The sequence below is a fragment of the Suricata suricatta genome, chromosome 12 (assembly GCF_006229205.1).
Source record: "Suricata suricatta isolate VVHF042 chromosome 12, meerkat_22Aug2017_6uvM2_HiC, whole genome shotgun sequence".
NCBI classification, from domain to species: domain Eukaryota; kingdom Metazoa; phylum Chordata; class Mammalia; order Carnivora; family Herpestidae; genus Suricata; species Suricata suricatta.
Window position 1 is genome coordinate 37,677,538 of NC_043711.1, and position 20,035 is coordinate 37,697,572.

The 20,035-nt window shown below is 36.7% G+C and overlaps 1 long non-coding RNA gene across 1 annotated transcript; it reads left to right on the top strand.

Annotated features, from left to right (window-relative positions):
- Window positions 1-515: 515 nt before the first annotated feature.
- Window positions 516-19,781, top strand: LOC115274061. The gene is made up of 3 exons (XR_003901071.1): window positions 516-534; window positions 4,482-4,533; window positions 19,667-19,781. It is a non-coding gene; the product is annotated as an uncharacterized LOC115274061 (long non-coding RNA).
- The last annotated feature ends 254 nt before the right edge of the window (window positions 19,782-20,035 follow it).

The window sequence follows — 20,035 nt, forward strand, 5'->3', positions numbered from 1 at the left end:
GGCTCAAACTCACAAAGCATGAGCCAGTCAGATCATCAGACCCAGTGAGATGCTTAATTGACTGAGCCATCCAGGCGCCCTGGTTTGTTTTTTAAGTGCAACTCATCTCTTCTTGTATTTTTCTGTTGTTGTTGTTTTCTTTTGTTGAAGTAGGCTGCATGCTCAGCACAGAACCCTATGCAAGGCTTAAAACTCACAACTTAAGACCAAGATCCGGGCTGAGATGAAGAGTTAGACGCCTAACCAACTAAGCCACCCAGGTGCCCTCCTTTTTCTTATTTTTGACTTGGGGTCATAGTTAGACAATTTTTCCCTCTCCAAGATTATAGTAAAACTTACCCATTTTTCCTGATACTAGTATTACTTTATATTTCACATTTAAACCAATACTAACAATTATTTTCTTTCAAGATAATGCAAATTTACTACAAACACAGAACTGTGTGTGAACAACTGGCTTAGTCCTCACTACAATACCAAGCTGCAGACTGTACATATGTTCATTGTAAAAATGGAAATCGAGGGCCAGAGAAGGTAAGCGACTGCTAGAAGGTCAAAGCAGCAATGTAGCAGATCCAGGCGTACGGCCTACCTCTGATTCTGGGGTACTTAAGGTGCATTAAGACGCTGGCTTCCTGAAAAGCACACAGAAGAATAAATTTATAAGACTGAGGTGGTGATGAAGGGAAATAAGTGACAGGCGGTGCCATTTTATGAAGAAAGAGGCATTGTAAGACAAATTAATTCTCAAAGAATAGTATATTGTTTGGTTTTGGATATTTTTGCCCACCAATACAATAATTTGTGAAAGTAATTTTTTTTCAACGAATCTAATAATAACAGTCAGGATCTGTCATTTTCCACTATATCTTCCACTAATATCATTTCCCTCAGTACTTGATGATAAGTACTACCTAAGTTTGCTTTCAAAAGGAAAGGGAGCTTATGCACAACAAAACCTTGAAACTGATTAAAGAGTGTCTAAAGGCATATCTCAAAATCCTGGCTTATCCACTGTGTTCAGAGTTTTAGTTGTGATAAATCATACATTATGCAAGAGCAAAGGAATTAAGAGAAAGTTCAGGAAAAATCATTTGAACTTCCATTAGGAAAGTGTTACAGCTGTCTCTCTACTCCATCACACCATTAAGCATCTCATTATCATTAGCTCTCTGTCAGTTTTAACAATTTTCTTTTCATCTAAACACCACTTCATTCTCTGACCCAACAAATGCAATTCTGACCTCATTAACCTGGTTGGTATTAACCTTGGGATAACAACAAGTTGAAACTATCCTCCATGAGCACTGTGAACTTGACTCATTCAAGGCAGGTAGGTTAGTTTCCTTGCCTTGGTCTAAGGCTGTACCTTTCAACTAGGTCAGCTAGCATGCCTTGGAGACCCAGAGTCTGGGTTAAAGTATGGCAATAAGTAAGTGGATATGAAGTCCCATTCATTAATAGAAAATACCCTAGAAGTAAATGTTCTTTTTGTAGTAGAAAGAGATCTGATTTAGAAAACTAGTCCCAGCTCAGATTTAATATACAATGGATCTGGACAAATCATTTTCTATATTTTCATTTCCTTTTTAGTAAAATACAACCATCAGTTAAATTGGAGGGTCTTAAGTTCTCTCCAGTTAAAAGCCTCTAGTAAATGTCTGGTACTTTGCCCAGATCCTCTTTTCAGACCAGTGTACTCATCCTCCAGATGACCTGCAAGTAATTCTGTGGCCTTCTTGGGGAAATCACTCTTGGCCCAGAAGGGGACACACTCCTTGAGAGGTTATACAAGTCCCATTTCCTGACCCTCACCTATGCAGGCAGCCTGTGATGGTCACACACAACTAGCCACCCTCTTACCTGATGGTGGAACAACTCTGGTACAAATTATGTCCCAGTACACCTCCTCACCCCTACAGTATCAAACTAAACCCACACTTTGAGTCCACATAATTTTTTGGATTTACTTCCTTGTCCTGCGTCCTTCACTCCTCACTTCCTGGAAAACACTTCCTCAATAGTAATAACACACCCAAATCTCAGCCTCTAGCTGCCTCTAGCTTTGCCCCTAAGGAACTCAAATGAGGATGCTGTATCTTGCTAATGATTTGCCAGAATGAGCATTTTAGAAGAATGACTTAACAAAGTATTCCTCTCATGTATGATTTGAGAGATCAATAAGACATTTTGGGTAGTGCGCTTCTTGAAAGAGAATAATATTCATTAAGGTAAAGGAAAGATCTCCCAGATACTTTACCTGCCTAGAAAAGTGAATTCCAGAAGAAGGGCCATGTCAGATAAAAAGAACAGCATCTGAAAAAGATGAGAGGAATAGCAGAAGTACAATTGTTCCAGAAGTGGAGATAAGATGACCGATGAACTTGGAGAATACAGTCATCTGGTGGGAGAAAAGGCAGGGGTATCATGAAAATGACATCATAGCTAATATTTTCTAACACTTTACTCTGTGTTAAGCCCTGTGTTCAGTATTTCCAACCTACTAATATATTTCATCCATTCAACCATTACAACAGGAATATATGTCAGGCAGTATCATTTGTTTTTATTTTACATAAGGAAACTGAGGCTCAAAAAATTATGAATTTCAAAAGGTAGGAAATGGCAGACCCTGCAAAAAATCTCATCATTTCAGAGACTAACTTATAAAACTATTAAATGTGATGGCCTCTCATAACCATTTACTACCTTTATGCTATGTTAATTAATTTGGAAGACGATGAAGAAGAAATGGAGGATTTAAAGCAGCAAAAAAAAGTACGACTTTACTGAGGTGTGAAAAAATTCATCCTCTTGGCATTTTTTTATTAGAAACTTCCATCAAACCCAACAAGACAAAATGAAAGTAAAGAGATTAGGAAGCCGCTGGCTATTTTAGCCTCAGAGATGATACTGTGAGCTTTAGTCTGTTCGGGCTGCTACAACAAAATACCGTAACTGTGTGGTTTCAACAACAGACATTAATTTTTTATGGTTCTGAAAGCTAGAAGTCCAAGATCCTCCGTATGCCAGTAGATTAGGCTCCTGGTGAGTAACCTCCTTCTGACTTGCAGATAACCTCCTTTCTTGGAGCTTCACAAACAGGAAAGAGAGAGAGACTCTTCGGACTCAACTTCTAAAGTACTACTCCCATCTGAAGAGCCCAACTTCATGACCTAATCTAACCCTAATTAGCTCTACAAGACCCCATCTCTAAAGACCATCACAATGGTGGGGGCAGGTGGTGCTTCAACAGATGAACAGAGGTGGGGTATAACCATTCAATCCAAAAAGAGTCTCAACCAGGAGGCAGAGTAGGGGTATTGAAGAAGGGACAAATATGAGGGTAGTTGTGAAGTTTTCACTTCTGGCAGAAGTTTAATATAATAGTCATGTGAATTTCTTATTATAAGGCAGTCAGATTTGGCAAATATAGAATTCCCAGTTATATTTTCATTTCAGACAAGCAAATTTTAATTTTAATGTATATCCCATGAACTCTGTGGAAAGTATTTATACTAAAAAATAATTTCTTGTTTATTTGAAATTCAAATTTAATTGAGCATACTGAATTTAATCCCTAAGTCCCAAGTCTTGGACCATGCCTAGTTTTGGGATTTGGGAAACTATATCTGCACAATTATCTGAGAGTAAAATAAGCTCTCCTAGTACCACACAGGAAATGTAACAGAAATTGGCTTCTCTCTATTCCCAGTATTCCAGTATCTGCCAGACTTTCAGAAGGAGAATGAAAACCTACCTGTAAAATAATGATGTTTTGATTTTTCCAACCTAGTAGAATATTTAGTCCATTTGTTCACGAAATGATATTAATGAGAAAGTAGGTCACGGGATTGTTTCCCTGAAGGTCCAGTTAGCAAAGAAAAGAATCATGACATTTTACAGCTGGAAGGGATCAAACCATAATTTCATATAATGACCTTCTTTTCAGATGAAGAAATAGAGACCCCAAGTAGTTAGGGGGCTTATCAAAGGTTACACAGTGAATAACACTGATTCTGCACCACCCATTGTGCTTAGTCAAATATAAGCATTTACCACTTAATCCTCAACACAACCCTGATAGGTCACAATATTATCATAATTTTATATATAAGAAAAATGTCTAAGTGAAGTTAACTAATTTTGCTTGAGGAAGCAAGACAGAAAATAGCAGAGCTATGATTTGAAATGAAACTATCTGAATTCTGAGTCAATTTTCTCTTAATCTTTTCAAAATGTCTCTGTCTTACACATACACACACATATGCACACACACATATCATACACACAAACATATATACACATGTGTACGCATGTATATGTGTGGGCACACATATATCTCAGGTCAACCTCTCCATGAACATAACATAGTTCTACTACATAATGTATCTCTGAGGGGTTAAAAGAATCATGGATTTCTTTTCAGGTGAGCATTTATTTTTTTTTAAGCTTTTAAACTTTTAATTCTTGTTCAACAGGTATTCAATACAGTGATTCACCAATTCCATACATTATTCAGTTCTCATCATGGTAAGTATGCTCTTAATTCCCTTCACCTATTTCACACATCCCCCCCTCACCTCCCTTCTGGTAACCATCAGTTTGTTCCCTATAGTTAAGAGTTTGTTTATTGGTTTTACTCTCTTTTTTCTTTGTTTTGTTTCTTAAATTCAACACTTAAATCATATGGTATTTGTCTTTTTCTGGCTAGCTTATTTCACTTAGTTTATACTCTGTAGCCCATTCATGTTGCAAATAGCAAGATTAATTCTTTTTTTATAATATTGCAGATTTTTACAATACAAATCCAGTGCAAAGACAAAAAATAAACAACCAGAGATAGGCTAGGAGTATCATTCTCACACAGATGTATATGAGGCTTCAATACCATAAAATAACACCAAGGTTAGCTTGTAACCTCTTGACTGGGACACCTGTATTTCATTATGTGTTTTCTTGTCCTGACTTCTACTTCATTAAGCAAACTTTTCTTTACTTTTTTTACTATAATTTATTGTCAAGTTAGGTAACATACACTGTATACAGTTTATTCTTTTCAATAGAGCACTTGAATTTGATTATTTCCTGCATTTTCAATAGATTTTATTTTTTAGAGAAGTTTTAGTTTCATGACAAAACTGAGCAGAGAGTGTATTTTCCATTTACCCAACCTATCACCCCCCACAGCCTCCCCTCCTATCCACAATGGTACATTTGTTATGACTGATGAGCCAACAATGACACATAATAATCACCCAAAGTCCATAGTTTACATTAGAGTTCACTCTTATACGTTTCTGTGGGTTTTTACAAATCCATAATGGCACATATCCATCATTATAGTTATTGCCTGCATTTAGATTCTATTTATGAGTTATCAATTACAAATATGACTAGAGTTTGTCTTAGAAGACAAAGCATCTTCACATGTTACAGAAATCTTGGATCACCATACAGTAATGAAATGTTTGAGTAGAAATTCATAAAAAAGCGTAAAAGCAGTTGGTACCAGTCAACAATGTAGCTTTGACAACCTTCACTACATTTCTAAATACTGTCTTACAATCTGCTTCAGGAAATGTATACAATGTTCCACTATTAAGTAAACACACTTAAACATATAAATAATGAATTTTTCATGGGAGTCCAGAGTGAGTCTCAGTTGTTTCTATGCTAAATTTTCATCTGTTAAAAAGAACAGTTTAGAATTTTATCAGATAGTCATAACAAGTTTTAGTTTCTCAAACACCTTTTTTTCCCCTAATAAATCTAAAAAATTGTACTATCTTAATGACCCAGGGCCTGGAATATATGGAATGCTCAAGGACTTTTTATTTTTTTAATTTTACAAAATTCATTTATTTATTTTGAGAGAGAGACAGAGAAAGAGAGAGAAGGAGAGGGAAAGAATCCCAAGCAGGCTCCATTCTCTCAGCAAAGAGCCCAGGGCATGGCTTAAACTCACAAAGGGCAAGATCATGACCTGAGCCAAAATCAAGTTTGGATGCTTAATGGACTGAGCCACCCAGGCACCCCTTAAGAACTTCTAAATACGTAACTCATGCCTTAGAATGTTGGACTCAAAACTTTTTTACTAAAATAAAATGATATAATTACAGTAATCAGTGCTAGAATTGGTGTTCACACTATCAACCCAATTATTAACAAATAGCCATATCTAAGCCATTGAAAAGTCCTGTTGATTATATCACTGAAAAATAGCTCAAATCTTTCCATATGTTTCAATAACCACTTCCACTATTCCTGCTCAAACTTGGCAGTTCCCACATGGTCAGCAATAGCCTCCAATCTTCAAATTCTACCTCTTATGCCCCTCCTATTCCATCTCCACTCACCAAAACTCATCACTTCTATAGCTCACTGATTGTGGGAGCTTTATAAAGTATGTTCTGAATCAAGTATCCACCTTCAGCTTCCTATTACACTTAGAATAAAGTCAAAAATCATTCACTGCAATGCAATCCCTTGAATGGTTTAGCCCCTGCTTACTTACCATGATCATTATACTACACCCAGCTCCTTATTCCCTTAATTTCACTCACAGTGATCCTTTAACTCGTAAGATCTTTTCAGTTTCAAAGCATGTTGCTCCTTCCTGTCCTTTATCTTCAGTTAATTTCAGTTACTTAATTATCCTCAAGTCTGCCCTACATGTCACTGTTCCAGAGCATCCTCTTCAGACTTCCCCAACAAGTTAGGTAGCCATGTTATAAGGTATCATAGTACTCCCAAGTTTTCTTTCATCTCATTTACACAATTTTATTCAAACAACCATAAATATAAGTATTTGTGTGTTTTTCTTCCTCCATCAAGTACCCTAAACTCACATGTGTGTTTTTCATCATATGTTACTTACTCTGAGACATAAAATAACCTGGAGAGATTTTATAATCCTGATGCTTAGGCCATGCCCCAAGATCAAGTAAATCAGAAACTGGGAGTGTTGATCTGGCTATCAGTTGTTGTTATTGTTGTTGTCTTTTCTTAAAGCTCCTTAGCATTTTATTTTTAAAGGTTTTAGCATGTTTCATATGGAATTCAATGTTGAAAACATCTGACATCACCTAATATGTGGCATAAAATAGATACTCAAGAAGAAAGTGTTGTACAAAGGAAAGCCTAGCTTAAGAATAGTAGATAATTGCACCTTCCCTCTGGATTTCATTCTGTTTATAAATATCAAAGCTGAAATGTAAGCCACGTTGCAACCTTTCCCCCAAAAGGCCTGCATATCCTGGGATACCTCAAGAAACAAGCAAAAGTACACATGGTGGAGAGTAGGGAAATAAAATAACCAAAGGCAACACAATAGAGACCAAGGGACACCATTAAAAGAACACATCCTAAACAGAAAGGCCCTGGACAGTAAATGAGTACCTTTAATATAGCACAGGTGCAGAGTGTATAACAAAATTTTTAAACTGACCAGAGACAGAAAGCTAGCAAAAATGATGAAATGGAAAAACTCTCCTCTAAAGAAAATCCAGGAAGAAGTCATAGCTACAGAATTGCTCAAAACAGATATAAGCAATATAACTAAGCAAGAATTCAGAAGAATTGTCATAAAATCAATCGCTGGACTTGAAAAAGGCATGGAAGACATCAGAGAAACTATTGCTAGGAAGACTATGGACCTTAAATATAGTTGTGATGAATTAAAAAATGCTATAAATGGGGTGCATAATAAAATGGAGGCAGCCACTGTATGGATTGAAGAGGCAGAGAAGAGAATAGGTGCATTAGAAGACACAATTATAGTAAAAGAGGAAGCCAAGAAAAAAAGAAAGAGAAATTGATCCAGGAGTACAAAAGAAGAATTCTAGAACTGAGTGATATAACCAAACAGAACAATATCCATATCATAGAAATTCCTGAGGAAGAAGAAGAGAGAAAGGCGCTTGAAGGGGTACTTGAACAAATTATAGCCAAGAACTTCCCCAATCTTGGGAAGGAAACAGAAACTGAAATCCAAGAGGCACAGAGAACTCCCCTCAGACATAATTCAAATTGACATGCGGCATGACATATCATAATGAAACTGGAAAAATATAACAATAAAGAGAGAATTCTGAAAGCACCTAGGGATAAAAGGGCCCTAACATACAAAGGGGAAGCTATCATAGTAGTTACAGACTTCCTAATGAAACTTGGCAGGCTAGACAGGAATAGGAGGAAATCTTCAATGTTATGCGCAGGAAAAATATGTAGTCAAGAATCCTTTACCCAGCAAGCCTGTCATTCAAAACAGAAGGAGAGATAAAAGTTTTCCCATATACAATATGGGAAATACATAATATATAATATAAACAAAAATTGAAAGAATTCATCATCACTAAACCAGCCCTACAAGAAATCCTAAGAGGGACTCTATGAGGGAAATGTTGCAAGGAATACAAGGTACCAGAGACACCACTACAAGCATTAAACCTACAGAGAACATAATGACTCTAAACCCATATTTTTCAATAACACTAAATGGAAATGGACTAAATGCTCCAATCAAAATACATAGGATAGCAGAATGGATAAAAAACAAAATCCACCTATTTGCTGTCTACAAGAGACTCACCTGAAGACACCTTCAGATTGAAATTAAGAGGATGGAGAAATAGCTATCATGTGATTACCAAACCAGACAGAGACCCAACAAAAAAGAGAACTACAGGCCAATATCCTTGATGAATATGGATTCAAAAATTCTCAACAATATACTAGCAAATTGAATTTAACAACATATAAAAAGAATTATCCACCATGATCAAGTGGGATTCATTTCTGGGTTATAGGGCTGGTTCAGTATTCACAAATCAGTCAATGTGATACATCCAGTAACAAAAGTAAAGATGAAAACTGCGTGATCCTATCAACAGATGGAGAAAAAGCATTTGACAAAATACGGCATCCTTTCTTAATAAAAACCCTTGGGAAGTAAAAGGCACCAGAATTGGCAAAGACGAAATCAAACCTTCACTTTTCTCAGATGACATGATACTCTACATGGAAAACCCAACCGACACCACCAGAAGTCTACTAGAACTGATCCATGAATTCAGCAAAGTTACTGGGTTCAAAATCAATGTATAGAAATCGGTTGTATTTTTATACACCAATAAGAAGCAGCAAAAAGAGAAATCAAGAAACTGATCCCATTTAAAACTGCACCAAAAACCATAAAATTCCTAGGAATAAACCTAACCAAAAATGTAAAAGATCTGTATGCTGAAAACTGTAGGAAACTTATGAAGGAAATTGAAGAAGACACAAATAAATGGAAAAACATTCCATGCTCATGGATCAGAAGAATAAGCATTGTTAAAATGTCATTATTACTTAAAGCAATCTGCACATTCAATGTAATCCCCATCAAAATTGCACCAACATTCTTCTCAAAGCTAGAAATAACTATCCCAATCTTTGTATGGAACCACAAAAGATCCCGAATAGCCAAAGTTATATTGAAGAAGAAAACCAAAACAGCAGGCATCACAATCCCAGACTTTAGCCTCTACTACAAAGCTGTCATCATTAAGACAGTATGGTATTGGCACAAACACAGACACATAGACCAACAGAATAGAATAGAGAGCCCAGAACTCAGCCCACAAATATATGGCCAATTAATCTTTGACAAAGCAGGAAAGAGTATCCAATGGAAAAAAAGACAGCATCTTTAACAGATGGTGCTGGGAGAAATTGGACAGCAACATACAAAAGAATTAAACTCGATCATTTTCTTACACCATACACAAAAATAAACTCAAAGTGTATGACGGACCTCAATGTGAGACAGGAAACCATCAAAACCCTAGAGGAGGAAGCAGGAAGCAGCCTCCTTGACCTCAATCACAGCAATTTCCTCCTCGACACATCCCCAAAGGCAAGGGAATCAAGAGCAAAAATGAACTACTGGGACCTCATCAAGATAAAAACCTTCTGCATGGCAAAGAAAACAATCAAGAAAACTAATAGGCAACCTACAGAATGGGAAAAGATAGTTGCAAATGACATATCACATAGTCCAAAATCTACAAGGAACTCACCAAACTCCACACCCAAAAAACGAGTAATCCAGTGAAGAAATGGGCAGAACACATGAATAGACACTTCTCCAAAGAGGACATCCAGATGGCCAACAGGCACAAGAAACAATGCTCAGCGTCACTCATCATTTGGGAAATACAAACCAAAAGCACACTGAGATACCACCTCATACCAGTCAGAGTAGCTAAAGTGAACAAATCAGGAGACTATAGATGCTGGCAAGGATGTGGAGAAAAGCGGACCCTGCTACACTGTTGGTGGGAATGTAGACTGGTGCAGCTGCTCTGGAAAACAGTGTAGAGGTTCCTCAAAAAATTAACAATAGAACTCCCCTATGACCCAGAAATAGCACTGCTAGGGATTTACCCAAGGGATACAGAAATGCTGATGCATAGGGGCACATATACTCTAATGTTCACAGCAGCACTTTCAACAATAGCCAAATCATGGAAAGAGCCTAAACGTCCATCACCTGATGAATGGATCAAGAAGTTGTGGTTTATATATACAATGGAATACCACATGGCAATGAGAAAGAATGAAATCTGGCCATTTGCAGCAACATGGATGGATCTCAGGGGTGTCATGCTAAGTGAAATAAGTCAGGCAGAGGACAGATACCGTATGTTTTCACTCATAAGTTTAACAGGAGAAACTTAACAGAGGGTCATGGGGGAAATGAAAGGGGAAAATAGTTGCAAGAGGGAGGGAGGTAAACCATGAGAGACTCTTCAATACTGAGAACAAATGGAGGGCCAATGGGGGAGGGAGAGAGGTAGGGGAGGTGACAGGCATGGAGGAGGGCACTTGTGGGGATGAGCACTGGGTGTTACATGGAAACCAGCGGGACAATAAAGTATAAAAGAAAAGGAAAAAAAAACAATAGGAGATAACTGGGGCACCTGGGTGGCTCAGTAAGTTAAGCATCCAACTTTGACCTAGGTCATAATCTTGCTGTCCTCAAGGTTGAGCCCCGCGTCTTGCTCTATGCTGACAGCTCAGAGTATGGAGCCAGTTTCAGATTCTGTGTCCCCTCCTCTCTCTCTGCCCCCCCCACTCATGCTCTGTGTCTCTCTCTCTTAAAAATAAAAATGAAAAAAATAAAAAATAAAAAAAGAATGGGAGATAATCACAAGTAACGACTGCTAAGGAAGTAAAAAAATTACCAAGTTTAAATGCAATAGGAAATATCTGAAGAATCTTCTGTGGATTAAGTTGAAACTTGATCTAAAAGGTGGAGCTGAAAAATAATTAATCATTATCCCTATCCTCTAAGAAGACACAATCTAAGCGTACCTATGCTTGACACATAACTAAAATGCAAAAGAAGATAAAAAGCTTGTTACAAAGGAAAAAAAAGTCATCTCCCAACAGCAGAAAGGTTTTGTTGGGATGGGGAGCACTGAGGTTAGAGAAGAAACTGTAGAGATAACAGAACTGGGGCCCCTGCATTCACATGGTTTAACTAAACAAGCCTGAGAAATGAGGACACATCCATCAGCATAACTATTTGTTCCAGGGCAATCTTGCCCAGAAAGGTAAGATTGAAATCAAGAGGTATCTTCCCTGTTTGTTTCTATAAATTCCTATAAACCAATATACCTGAACAAACACTTTGCTCACCTGGGCAAATAGATTTCCTATTGGGACGTTAGATTGCTCATGTGGGCAAACAGCTCATTTGTCAAATTCACTTCAAGGTTTTGCTTGACTTTGCTATGATCACCAACAATAAACTAGTATATTATGAACTTGGTCCTGTCCTAATTAGTTTCCCACCTTAAAACACCTGTCTTCTGCTACTTGCACCTAGACACCAAAACCTTCAAAAGTTGCTGCTGACCTCCCCCTAAGCCCTACTAAGCCCTACTAAGATTCTTTAAAGGTGTCACAGAAATAAAAAACCCTTTAGAAAAATCCTTTGACATTGATCAGATTTGAAAATCAGAATCCTTGAAAGAAACTAGCCTTGCCATTAAGAACACTAGTCCTTCCCTGTGTGTCTGCGTCATAGGTAAATAATATGTAAATTACTACGATCTGGGTTTGTATTTCACTTCTAAAACAGGGTGGTAGTGCATGAGCATAGGAATTCACCAAGAAGGGTTTCATGATATTAGAAAGGTGACTAACTAAAACCAAAACAACAGATCTCATCTCCAACTGAAAGAGCCCTCTGCTCAATGGGAAGTAAAGTGGTCTGTGTTAGAGAGGGTCTTAAAGCACAGCTAATCACTATCTGTGCCTGAGTAGGTTGGTACTGAGAGTTCTCTGGGGCCCTGCCTATCTTCAATTCAAAAAGAGTTAAAAGAGGCCTTGTTTAAGCCACAGATACCAACTGTGCTTTTCAAGACTCCTTTTGTTGATTTAGCAATTGCTTAGGACCCAAAGGGATCACAAAGTGATTAACATCCTCTATTCCATGACAAAACACTTTGCTTCAAATTAGTACCACTATTCTCACGAGGTACAAATAGATCAACAAAGTTTTTATTTGACCCAAATAATTAGAGTAAAACCAAGACAAATATATTAGGTTATAATTCAGATTATAAGTTTCCCTTATATTTAAAAAAAATTAGAGCATTCTTAGGTTCACAGAAAAATTGGGAAAAAAATATTATCCTTCTGACTCCTGCCTCCAAAAATGCACAGCGTCCCCCACTATTAACAACCCCTAGTGGGTAGTACATTTGTTGGAACCGATGAACCTACATTAACACATCGTTGTCACTCCCAAGTCCACATTACAGTTCACTTTGGGTGTTGTACTTTCTTTGGGTTTGGAGAAATATATACCGGCACGTATCCTCATTATAGGTCATATGGAGTAGTATATCCACTGCCCTAAAAATTCTATGCTCCAATTATTCATCCCTCTCCCCACCCTCACCTATGCGCCCGCCTGTGCACAGTCTCTTCTTACTGTTCTAAATTTTCCAGAATATCATACAATTTCTAGCCTTTCAGACTGGCTTCTATCATTTAGTGATATGCATTTGAGGTCCTTCCATGTCTTTTCATGGCTTGATGGTTTATTTATTCTTAGCACTGAATTATATTCCCTTGTCTGGGTGCACCACAGCTTGCATATCCATTCATTCACCTACTGAAGGACATCTCAGTTACCTTCAAGTTTTGACAATTATGAGTTAAGCTACTATAACTAATTTTTTTCTAAAGGTCTATTTATTTTTGAGAGCAAGAGATGAATGAGCAGGGGAGGGGTAGAAAGAGAAGGAGGGCAGAGGATCCAAAGCAGGCTCTGCACGGACAGCAGAGAGCCCAATGCAGGATTAAACTCACAAGCTACGTCACAACCTGAGCCAAAGTCAGATGCTTATTGACTGAGCCACCCAGGTGCCCCACGAGTAAAGCTCCAAGAAACATCTGTGTGCAGGGTTTTGTGTGGACAAAAATTTTTAACACCTTTGAGTAAATACTCTAACAAGGAGCGTCATTGCTGGACTGTATCATAAGAGTATGTTTTGTTTTGTAAAAAATTTCCAAATTGTCTTTGAAAGTGACCATAGCATTTTGCATTCCCACCAGCACTGAATGAAAATTCCTATTGCTCCACATCTTAATCAGCATTTTGTGTTGTCAGTGTTCTGGATTTTGGCCATTGTAACAGATGTATAGTAGTATCTCCTTATTACTTTAATTTGCATTTCCCTGATGACATATGATTGGAGCACCTTTTTGTGTCTTCTGCAAATATTCTCTTCTATTAATAAGTGGCTTCTCCTTCCTTGACACTGTCTTTTGCAGAGCATAAGTTTGGTGTTCGTTTGTTTTTTTTTTTTTTTGAGAGAGAGAGAGAGAGAGAGAGAAAATATGAGTGGGGAGGGGTAGAGAGAGAGGGAGACACAGAATCCAAAGCAGTCTCCAAGCTCTGAGCTATCAGCACAGACCCTGACGTGGGGCTGAACCCACAAACCGCAACATCATGACTTGAGCCAAAGTCAGAAGCTTAACTCACTGAGCCACCCAGGTGTCCCTGTTTTCATTTTTTAATGAAGTCCAGCTCACCAATTATTTCTTTCATGTATTGCACCTTTGGTGTTGTATCTAAAAATCATCACCATAACTCTAATCTTTTCAGTTACATATTTTAACAAGGCCATTTGAAAACATAAACAAATTGTACCTTAGAGATTTATTTCAAAAATTATCTTCAAATAGCCATGTGACTTCATCTGTATCAACTCCCTAGTGTCCACTAATTTTAAGGTCCTTCATTCATTCATTCCTTCCTTTTTTCTAATAATACTGCAAATATTCTTGACTAATAATAATTCCGCAGTGAATTTTTTTTTCTTATATCCATGAGAAAACCTTTCCCACTGTGGCTATGCTTACTACAGTTAACAACTATATATGATTTACTTGAGACTTTGTGTTTAACAGGACAAATCTAAGAGTATTCTGCAAAGGGAAATTGTAAATTCTTCATTAAATAAAACAAAAATAATTTGATGACTGTTTTAGGGCTAATTTACTAAGCATCTTTTCTATACTAGGCAATGTGGCAAGGAATGAACACTAAGTCTTGCCTAATTCACTCACCATAACAAAGATATGTCTATTCTAGAGTAACAAACACCATCATATCACCTGCTGGCCCATCTTACCTTTACTCCTAGCATAAATGTGTATTTTTTACCTTTTTGTGTTTATTATTTTGCTTTTTCTTAAAATAAAAATCTTTTTAAAATGCTACAAAAACCATAAAAATGGTATCTCCTCTAGGAGAAAATAACAACAACAACAACAACAACAACAACAACAACAACACTTCTTTAACTTCTACCTTCTGAAAGAAACCTTTCTTTGCCAAGGAAGTTGCCCTTTTAACTACTATGAATGCTGTGGTACATGTGCATATGAATTCAATAAGAGGAGCCTCCTGACATGTGAGAAAGTGTAAGGCAGAAAACGGAGGTGATAATGAAGAAAAAACTCTTTTATGAATAAGACATTAGTCTCCTTGGTCTGGATGGAGATGGCTGATCTAAGAATGATAGATAAAGGAATAGATGTTAGTTCGCCAGAAGTGTTCTTACAACTGCAGTAATCTAGTAAAACGGAATGTAATTTGTCATAAAGCCTTTGTCTCTGGGGATAGCAGGGACAGAATAGGTAGCCACTTATCAAGTATATTTAAGTGGAAGCCAACAATGCAGAAGAGAGTAGGAGATAATTTTAGTTGGTAGTATTAAAAACTTTCACTACATAACAAAGTAATTTTCACTCTTCCTAGGTCCCAAGGAGAAAAAAAGTCTGTTTAGGGCTAGTATGCCTCTAACAGTTCATAATCTTTTCTTTTCTTTAATTTTTTTAATGTTTTATTTATTTTTGATACAGAGAGAGAGACAGAGCATGAGAGGGGGAGGGGCAGAGAGAGAAGGAGACACAGAACCTAAAGCAGGTTCCAGGCTCTGAGCTAGCTGTCTGCACAGAGCCTGACACGGGGCTTGAACCCACGAACGTGAGATCTGAGCTGAGCTGAAGCTGGAGGCTTAACGACTGAGCCACCCAGGCACCCCAGACAGTTCAAAATCTTTTTAACCAGAAGAATGCAGGCTTCAGACTCAGAGTATTTAAGGGATAATCATAATTCACTAGGACATAATTACAGGCCTACCTCAAAGTAACTGCAGTTTGGTTCTAGACTATTGTAATAAAGCAAATATTGCAATAAAGTGAGTCAAACAAATATTCTGGTTTCTTAGTGCATATAAAACTTTACTCTGTATAGTAGTCCATTAAGTGGCAAAAGCCTTTGGTCTAAAAAGCAGTGTAGGTACCTTAATTTAAAAATACTGCTAAAAATGCTAATTACACCTGAGCTTTCAGCAAGCCATATCACTGAACACAGAACAGCATATAATAATAATGAAAAAGTCTGAAATATTGCAAGAATTACCAAAATGTGGCAGAGAGATATAAAGTGAGTAAATTCTGTTAGAAAAACGGCACCAGTATACTAGCTTGATGCAGGGTTGTCACAAAACTTCCATTTGTAAAAAACACTAAATTCTACATAGCACAGCAAAACAAGGTACATCTGTGTGTTGTTACCAACATATTCATTTTTCATTTTTACCTTTTAGTTTTGGCAAAATATTTTAAATTTTCATTTATATAGGATATAAAGATTACTATTTAAATAAGTTTATGTGCATAAAATGTGAAATGATTTCAAAATATTAAGTAAATGAGAGTATAGTGGCAATAGGTATAGCAAAAAATGTAATTAAACGCATTAATTCAAAAGTTCTCAAAATCATTTTAAGTTGATATTTTAAGATTATTTACTTATTTTGAGAGAGAGTAAGAGAGTGAGTGGGGAAGGGGAGGGAGGGAGGGAGAGAGAGAGAGAAAGAGAGGATTACAAGCAGGCACCATGCTGTCAGTGGAGAGCACTTAAGTTGATTTTTTTTTTATCTTTGAAGTGTTCATCCATGTAGTATGGAACCATTATATATTTTAAATACAGGTTTATTTTTACACATTTTTAAAAACTTAGTTTTGTAAAAATGCTAAAGGAAAAGATCATAACCATAAAAATTCAAAAAAGGTAAAAAATCTTCTATTTAAAAAATTACTAATATTGTTCATACATTTCAGACTTTGCTTATGCAAGTAAGAAAATACAGATCCTCCTTGACTTACAGCGGGTTACATTTCAATAAACCCATTGTAAGTTGAAAATGCCCTAAGGTGAAAATGCATTTAATACACTTAACCTATGAAACACCATACCTTAGCCAATGCTACCTTAAACATGCTCAGAACACTTATATTAGCCTACTGTTGGACAAAATCATCTAACAAAAAACCTGTTTTATAATAAAGTATTGAATATATCATGTAATTTATTGACTGCTATACTCAAAGTGAGAACAATGTTTGGGGGGTATAAAATAGTGGTAAGTATATCAGTTGTTACCTAGTGACTGCAGGGCTAATGGAACTGTGGCTCATTGCCACTGTCCAGCATTACAAGAGAGGATTCTATTGTATATCACTAGGCCAGGAAAAGGACAAAATTCAAATTCTGGTTCTACTAAATGTATTTACTTTCACACTACCATAAAGTTGAAAAATCACAAGTTTAATTGTTTTAAGTCAGGGACATGTGGAAATAAATCTATATACATACTGTTTGGATTTATGTATGGATAAGTGGTAAAAAGATAAATGGAGGACAGATAAAGAAAAAAAGACAAAAAGAGGTAGTCAGATAAAAATGGGGTCATTCCACATGATTTTGAAAGTTTCAGAATAAATTTACTGTTGTTTGAATTTGATAGATGAAGATGATGTTGAAGAAAGAATGAAGTAACTACTGCATTGTAAATATTCTTCACTATAAGAAATTTTCTTAAAGTAACCCTCTGAAATCAACAAAAATGTGATATAAAACAGCAAGAGGATACAAATTACTTTTACTAATAGTATGTAATTTGTTGTTGGAATATCTGTCCGTCCAGTAACTTGAGCAAGAATGATGAATGCTGAAGAACACACACAGTACTGCTTACTTGTGTCTCAAGTGCATGCCATGTCTCCCGGGCACATAGTGGGCGCTGATAGAATTCTTACATAAGTCAGTGAGCATCTGGGAAGTGGAGAAGGGTTATACATAGTTTTGGTAAACTGAAATTTTACACTTAAACTGACCTCTAGGACAGACTTACCTTAGGGGTCCACTACTGTAAATGCTTAACAACATGATATGGTGTGCATTAAAAGCTTGCAGTTTTAAACACATATGGTTTTTGGAAGGACTAAATTATGTTACAGACTCTACAACAAGGTCTGGACTATATTCTCAATAAGTATGATTTCAAAAGAGTGCTAGGAATGATCTGAACAAGTACATATCTTTGTAACTTAATCTACTTTATCTTAACCTTAAGATAAAGTTCTATTATATCTGAAAGTTTAGGCTTCTCAATAGGCTTTCTGAATTATGAATTGGGTGAGAATCATGAATAGTTCCAGCTGAAATAGATTCATTTCTCTTTACACATTGGGGATCAAGAAGTATTTGTTAAAACAGATAGGCAAAACCTTGGGATCCTATAACTAGGAAGTAACTGTTTTAGAGTTGCTTAAAACAAGGAATTCATTACTTGAACAGTGTGTGGAACATTTACAGACAAATTCCCTCTGGCTACATTGGTATTTTGCAAATATATTGGCAACTGTCAGCAATTTGCATGTTAGAAATATCTTCTTTTATTTAGAATATCAAATAATTTGGTTATGAAATTACACTCCCCACATTCCATAAAGACTTGGTATATTAATATATGTTACAGTTTGAAAAGTACCCAAATAATCTAAGGAAAGCTTATATTTTTCAAGCATAAGAGCTGTGTATTTGAAAACACTGTCAGGCATATGGATACAAATGGAAGATTCAATGAGATTCATTTCCCTCTGGAAGAATGGTTTCATTTTCCTCTCTAATGGCAACTCATATAAAGACATTAAAATTTTAAAAATTAAAAAAATAAAACTTCAAAGCATCACATCTCTATGCACTATCCAACCTCCTGAAAAGTCCAGAAGAGCCTAGGGCTAGTTGTGTAAGAATGGAGATGCCTAACCAGTGCCAACGGGCTGGAATTGACAATTACAACACACCTAGGGTATATCAAGGTTTGTTTCTTCATGATCTCCTATAAATTTCACCAGACTACTGTGAATTTCTCCAAATTTACCTTCAGAAAAATGAATGACTTTTGCAGAGGCAAAGATAAGTAGTTCATGGGCCTGATTGGCACTTAAGTCTTTTTTATTTTTAAGATTTTTTTAAAAGATTTTATTTTTAAGTAATCTCCACACCCAACGTGTGGTTCAAGAGCCCCACATTCTACCAGCTGAGCCAGCCAAGTGCTCCAGCACTCAAGCCTTTGAGTCTAATCCATTTCTCTTCTTACTAATTCTTGTCTGATTCTATAATGGGATACTTACAAAATGCCCATGGCTACTTATTATAATTAAATAGTTAAGAAAATAAACAACCAAAGGTATTTTATCACAGTGAATACTTAATGCAATCATATTTTATTTCAGGTCTGGCTGTCTAAGTAATATAGAATGAGCTTCATATATGTCTTTCCTTTTAGATTATAAATATGTAATCCCATAAAACTAGGGAATGTGTTCCTGTGTTCATTGTTGAAACCCTGGTGCCTAGCACAATGCTTGTCATAGAGTTATGGCTCAGGCAATTGAATATTAAATCAGTTTCAACCACTGAGGACAGGTCATCATAGCTCTCAGTTTGGAAATGGTTAATGTGTTTGTTAGGACATTGCAAATGTGGATGATTTCCTTGATTGACTAACTTCTCTCTTTCTCTCCCATTTGCCTACTTGCCTGTTGGCTCAAACTGGTTCAGAACCTAGAGGGAAGGAGAGATATTTAGGATCCCCTGAAATCCCAATCTAAGTGAAACAATGAGTAATGAAGAGAGAGTGCCCCATTGCCAAAATAGGAACTTCATTACTTATAAAGCTGGGATTTGGCTTTGGAGCATTCAAATTAAACTTGATTTTTTTTTTTTTACTCTCAAACCCAGAATCCTAGTATTCCTTTGTGGAGGAGTGGATCTAAAGCCTTCTAGAAGACATGGGGCTGAATCAAGTCTATCTTTAGGTACTTTGGTACCAAGAACAGTGAAGGGAAGAGATGAAAGAAACTAATGTAAGTATCTTCAGAGAGACCACTGAATAGTTCTGCACCAGTACTACTCATTTCTCTTCCAACAGGGAAAGAATATGCAGGGTAGAATTCAGGGATGAGACAGAGATATCGTCTCTCCAATGGGAAGGAGTGAAAATCCTGTCCTTTCCATGAAAATGCATGGATAGATGTTCTCAGCTTGTCACTGCCCACAGTGATATGAGATGAGAAACAGTGGAAATGAACAAAGAGGGAAAGAGAACAC